A 7,249-nucleotide genomic window follows, 5' to 3' on the forward strand; every position below is an offset into this window, starting at 1 on the left:
GAATCTGGGTCCAAGTCCACTTAAAATAATAAAATTGATTGGGAGGACAATCAATTGTCATAAAGGCCACTAAGGCTTAGAGGTGCAGCAGCAGGAGATCCCTTACTCCTCCTGAGCCACAGCTTTGTTCATAAATTACTGTGTAATGGTTGCAGATCGACAGAGAATGGTGCCAGCAGCTAGGGAACTGCTGAGAGGCTTTGCACAAGGAAAATAACATGACTGAAGTGGGTAGACTAAAAACAGGGAAGAAGAAAATAACATACATGGTTCCCTCGGGGATGGAATGGTTCTTATCATAGAATCATGGAATGGTTTGGGTTGGAAGGAACTGTTCAAGATCATCTAGTCCAACCCCCCTGCAGTAAGCAGGGACATCTCCAACTAGATCAGGTTGCTCAGAGCCCCGTCCAACCTGACCTGGTATGTTCCCAGGGATGGGGCATGTACCACCTCTCTGGGCAACCTGGGCCAGGGTTTCACCACCCTCATTGTGAATAATTTCTTCCTTATGTCTAGTCTAAATCTGCCCTCTTTTAGTTTAAAACCATCACCCCTTGTAAAATTGTAAAATCCCTACAATTAGCAAAATACCACTGTGTGATGTCTGAGATTTTGATTATTTCACAGCGTAATTGCATCACTGCTAGACTTAGACACGCAGAAAGCAACTGCAGACAGCTCTGGTGATTGCTGCTTTTTTAGCAGAGTGCACATACAGTCTGTAGGACATTTGTTTTCTCCTCCAGGTCCCCGCAGAGTTAAGAAAATAGTTTTGTAATATCAGAAATAGCTTCCCATTTTTTGTCAAACATCAGAAGAAATGTGATGCCTGTGTGATAAGGCAACGTTTGACGCACAATTGTAACGTCAGCATCCATGGGAGCAATGTCAACCTTGGTATGAATCTCATGGCTCAATACAAGAAGGGTTACTATGCAAGGAGAGTCTCAGAAGTTGACAGGTTTAAGTGCAGTGTCATTTTCTTACTACTTCCAGGAGTCTCTTAATAATATAGCTGTGTCTGCAGTGTGAATTTCCTGGGAAATTCAGGTGGTAGCAAAGTGTGGGAGCTAGCAGAAAGTAGTATAAGTCTGGGAGAAAAGAAGGGAGATACCAGATACTTTTCTTGTGTACAGTCTAGCGAAAAAACCAATCTGCTTTAACATTCATATCTCAGCTTGTTCTGTGGAGTTGTGGCAGCTGTATCAGTGCATACCTTGCCATGGTTTCACTAGCTGTAGCTGGGAAATAGATGGGAGTCACCGTGTTGTTGAAACCCACATAGATATACCAATCTTAGGCAGAGCCTCGGGCTTTATGAAGACTATTCCCAGCCAATGGGGCATGTACATCCTCTTGTGACTGCACAGAACCATGACCAGCACACCACTGAACCCCTACCGTAAGTTAGCCTCATGTAAAAAGAAAAGGGAATTTAAGCTTCCCTTCAAAACTTTTAACTTCCTTTCAAAATAATGTGGTAGGAAACAGAATGAGTTGCAGATGATGCCAAGTACAGGACCACAACACTGATGGGGTGACACTGAATGACATCAATAGAGAAAATAGTATCTAAACTGTATTGACGTAGGGTGATTGCTGGCTTGTTGAAGTTATTGAGAATATTCTGGATATTAAAGGGTGGGGCAGTGAAGAATTTGTTCTGTATTTTTGCAATTTACAATCTTGATCTAAGAACAAAGCTAAAAGAGCCTCATAAGCCCAAATTGCACTGCATGGCAGATAAAATTCACTGCATTTGTAAATCGGACTGCCTGACTGCTGCCTTGTCACATTTAGTACAAAACGGTTTGCAACATGTAAGGGTATAGTGCCCCAAAGTCTCATGCTAAAAAGCTGGTATGGTGTTTGTTTAGTGGAAATTAGCAGGGTGGAGTTTAGCAGGCACAGAGCTCGGTTCTCATAAATGAGAGGAGAACTGGGAGCCCATCAAAGAGAGCTGCTAAGCCAAACACACTCCTTTAGCAGCTCCTTATTTCTGCACCGGTAGATCGAAGAGCACTCTTGCACAGCTATACAGTGTGCAGGCACTATTACTAGTCCTCTATAAAACACACTGGCTGGCTTGTTGACTTGCAGGACTGTGAGACATGCATCACACATGAAACTCATGATGAAGAGTTTGCGGATTTTTAATAAACAGATATCTAATGTTAGACTATTGTTTAGGAACCTAAACCCTGACTTTCAGACCACAAGAAGCTCCAAAACACCCAAGGAGTCCAAATGAAGGGATTTTTCAAAGATAGAAATTAACTTCATAAGCCACCATAAAGGGATGATACAAAAACATGTTTGAAAACGTTTCCAGGAACTACATGTGCCCTGGAATACTCACTAGCCACAGACACTTGTGATTTTATAAAATGCTTTCCGTTTGAAAATTTCTTTCTATGCCTCCATTGCCCAGTGAAAGACACACACAAAAAAGACCAGACAGGAGGAAACACCAGTACTTCTTATACCTGAAGTGCTGTCAAATATACAACACCAAGCTTGAAGATGGCAATCTTAGATCACTTCTAAAAACAGCAATTTACATCAAAGGTTTGATTTTGAAGGAATAATGTCACGTCTAAGAGATTACAAAAGCAATAATTGTTCCTTTGGTGGAAGCAGAAACTACCCACTTGCTAGCCTATCTCAGCAACTTCACGTAGCACTTCTTATAAAAATCCTACTCTGCTGACAGAGAAGAGGTAACCTCTGTAAAAGGATGAATAGTTAGTTACCTTTTACTTTCAGGTTCACTGGGTACGTGATCTGCTCTGACTCTCCTCTTTCATTCTTCCTGGAGCAATGGCTGGAACGTTCTGCTGCGAACAAAAGGCATAAAAGGGATCATAGGGATCAGGTGAATCCGAGGCCACAAATGACATTACGTAGCCAGGAATGGCTGATACTGCACCAGTCAGCTTCTCATGAAGTCAAGGTGATGATATCAGCATGAATATTTTATCGCCATCTTTTTGCTTTGATCCCTGCGTAGTCTCCAGCAAACTGGGTCAGGAATCCCTTCCCTCTGTCTTGTGGGATTCAGTGGGCCCTTCCACCACCCTGGACTCCAAGCACCCACAGTCTCTAACTGGTGCACCTTCTTAACTCACCTGGGAATTAGGGCAACGTTGCTGTCCCCTTCTTACAAATGGGGCACACAGGAACAGCCAGACTGCTGCACAAATTCTTAGTTGTGTTTAATCGTGTTTTGGCATTTGACTGTGAGCTCCTCCTCAGCATCACTTCCTCTTGTCTCTAAGATTTCAGCTGTGAGTTAGGCACTTAGGTACCTCTTTGTCTGCTGGCATAAATGACTTCTTCAGTGCCACACTGACAACATGGGAAGCCTGCATCTGACACTGTCATTCTTGGGCTAAGTTAAAAAGAGATCCTGTCATAAAAAACCTCCCCTTTGAAATTATGTGCTTCACAAAATACTAGTAGTATAAGAGGAAGCAGGATTTTCTTGCAAGATCGTGTACTACATTAAAAAAGTCATATGCTCTAAGAAGAGGAGAGGAGAGAGGTTAAAAAGCAGAATAAATAAGACTTTGACTAAAAAGAAGCATACAGTGTGGTATTCAAAAAAAGCTCAGCATCAGCTTAACACTGCTTTCAAATTTGTCAAAGGTGGAGAGGAACTGAAATAATTTTAGCCATCATTCCCCATGAAGGCTACACCTTCATGGCCAAAAAGGCATGTTTTTACACTGAATTAGTTATCCAGCTTGAATCCAGCACACTGTGCATACATTTTACCCAATCTTTACTTAGATGATCCCATGTCTGTTTTCCATGGAGCCTGTGCTTCACTCAATCCACAAGGCAGAGATGTAGAGGAACTTACTCTGACTCATCAGATTGGATGAGTCCTATTATTTCCAAGCCAAGAGCACAGAATGAATCAAAGTGCCTTTTTCAAGCATAAGAGCTCTGCCAGAAAGAATGTTAGGAACAAACAATGCACAGGAAAAAACTAAGCCTGGAGACTGAGCATGAATATTATTAAGTTAATAAGAAAAGCAAACAGAGTTTTTTGGGGGGAGAAAGGGGAAAGAATTTATGCATTAACTTGCCCCATCATTGTGGGGTTTGTCCATTTGTAGGCAATTGGACCACAGTCCTCTTCCCTTCAAAGTCACTGACGCAGGGACTGGCCCTGCACAGCAGTTCATGCCTTGAAATGTACAAGTTAATTAATCCTTCCAAAGGATTCACCAAAGTCTTGGTGAGGCAAGAGATGCCTATATGTCCCAAAGGCTCTCTCTACTGATAGGGCAACTGAAAGAGAGAACTGACTTTCTCCGAGTCACAAACTACATCCTCGGCAGAACTGGGAGGAGTTCAGAAAACTGTAGGGTGCAGAAGTCCCCGTTCTGAGCTCAGCCCATGCATAAACAGATCATAATTTTTAATGTCTGCTGCCAGTCACACCGATGGAAGTGTTCTGGATCTGCTGACTTTGTGTCCTGGCAGTTCCTCTGATAGATGTGGCGCTCCCCTCCCTATACCATCGATTCACCTGGGAGTAGGAGAACAGTTTGAGGGTAATGAAGAGATACACAAACAAGGTCAGCAGCCCTCCAACTAAAAGAAAGGAGAGAAAAAAAATAAAAGTGAAGCAGGAGATAACACACCAAATTACTATAGCTTCCCAAGTGCAAACAGTGCAAGAAACTCCTCTATGTTTGCTAATCAGATAGCAGATATCTCTGTTTATACAGCCTGCCAGATAAATCCAAAATAGACATCTACAAATTATTCTGTTGTCTAAAATGAGATGCAATGATACTCAGCTGTGCAGGTATAATTTTATTTTACACATACTTGGAACTAAACTTGGCATAGCTGCATGTCAACATAGATACAGCGTCTGCCATGAAGGGTCCTCCTAGAACTGGAAGGATGGGAGCAGTCAGCCTCATCCCAGCCTGAATTCATTCAGCAGTGAGATACAGGGACCTTAATGAGAAACACACTCTGCACTGGAAAGGACAACTGGGACAGGTCGTCAGCTAGGACATCAGTAACAGCACCGAAAAGCAATCATTTGAGTGAGCCCATAGGTGCCAAAAGAGATATCATCTGCCACTATATTTAGAATAGGAAGTAACTATGGTAGGGGTTGTTTGTATTTTTTAATAGCGGACAGTATAGATAGTTAAAACCATAGAACACAGAAGAAAAAACCCTCACTCTAATACCTTTCTCTCTTCCCAGATATCACTGTACAATTTAGATTGTACCATTAAATCTTTGCTTACACACAGCAAGCCCTATACAATGGCCCATATAAAAACAAGGACACTCTGAGAAAGTGCCTTCATTCACTATCATTTATTATTCCACTTGACTGAATGTCAGCCACGTGCCTGTCAATCTCATCCCTCTGCTGTGTGGGCACACATACGCACAAAGAAACTGCAATATGTTCTTAGTCTAATCTTAAGTAGCCCACCCTAGACATAGAAACACAGAGGGCATTAATAGCACAGACAACGGGAGAAAGAATCCCATTTGCTGCAACTTTCTGAATTTTCCAGTGATTTATGAGTTTTTCAGCAGATGGAGCCATTGCAGTATACACCATGAATTGCCAACTAGGCCAATTCAGTGTGTTCAAAGGAAAAAAAGCTTCTGCCTGCTGTAAGGATGTTTTCAGAAGAATCCTTGGCTGCCTCCAGGCAAATATGTGTCATCCAGGCAACTACATGCTCTTTTAGAAAATGGATTGGCTTGCCCTGAATCTCCTAAGATTGATTTTTAGATCTACAGGATCAGTGATTATACATTACTATCACAGCCTAAGCTTATGGTTCTTACATACATTTGAAAGCTGGCAGGTCCCCAAATTGTGCCCACTCAGTAATTATGGTACATGAAAACCAGACTTTGCCACGATAATCAGCTGGTTCCCCTAACTGGTGCCAAAATCCATTTTTTTAAAGGTCACATGTCACTACCACGGAAATTGCATATAGCTGCAGTTGCTGAATTATTATGTTGCAGGACACCCCCCGGCTGATGGAGTGAAGCTTTCAGAATATTTACACACATGTATTGAGGAAAGTAATACAAACAAGCACACAACAATTCAAGTTTCCAGAAATACATTCATTTATGAGTACGACTCTTTAAAGGTTCTAGGAAGATAACTATGATCATAAAAGTAGGCATAAAACAGTAAGCAATTCATGGTACAATTAGAATTTGAGATAAATGGATTAATAATCTCCTGCTCAAGCATCTAATTAAGAAGAAGCTGTATTCATCAAAGGCTTCTGTTGACATTATACATTACTGAAGGGGAATTGGGATTTAATATCTGCTTGGTATGCAAGCTCATTACCATTTTCCCTGATGGAGGCTACACACATATATAAGGGGCAGAGATTATTACACTTAATATGGTAAGACAGAATGCTTTCAAGAATTGACCCCTTATGCTTTACATGCTGCAATAAGCTACACAAGAGTTACTTAGCAAGTCTGACCCATGTACTTTTAAATGCTTTATAATTTGGAGTGTTAAAGATAGTACAGCAGCTCTTCTACAGTGACAGTCACATCAGTTCTGGGAGATGTTGCCATCGTACTGCTGGGCTGACAGTAAATCAGGGTAACACTTCTAGCCCAAAACAGATCTCTCACCTGGAGTTATGGCTTTCACTCTACAGACACCAGAGGAGGGAACGTTACACTGAAAGCAAATTAAGAGGCTGCAACACCGAGCCTATGCTTTCAGCACCACGAACCTACGAAGGACATGAATGGTATGTTATTACATTATCCAGGGACAGCCTGGCCTTATGATAAAGGGGAATTTGGTGAAATCGAGAGCTCGAAGAAGGGCTGGAGAGAGACCATAGTCAGGCACGCAAGGAATTTCTGGCATGCATTTTCACGCTGGAGGTCTAGCTTCTAACATATCATTCAGTCTCAGGCTCCAAATCAAAGCCTTCTCATTGCACTAACTGCTGTGGTAGTTTTGGATTGAAACAGCTATTGAAATTGAGGCCCCCAAACCCTTCTCACTGGGGAATAAATCTAAATTTAGACCCTAATCTTCAAATGAATGTATGAAGCTGATGTACCTCACTGCATTACTAATGTTCTTTACAAATATACGATGTCTTGAAGGCATTTTGTTTCCCTCAGTGTATATGTGGCAAAGAGTGGGATTATAAGGATGGATTCTGCTAGAAATACTCATTATACAGAGGAAGCA

This window comes from Phaethon lepturus, unplaced genomic scaffold (assembly GCF_000687285.1).
Source record: "Phaethon lepturus isolate BGI_N335 unplaced genomic scaffold, ASM68728v1 scaffold16723, whole genome shotgun sequence".
Lineage (NCBI taxonomy): Eukaryota > Metazoa > Chordata > Aves > Phaethontiformes > Phaethontidae > Phaethon > Phaethon lepturus.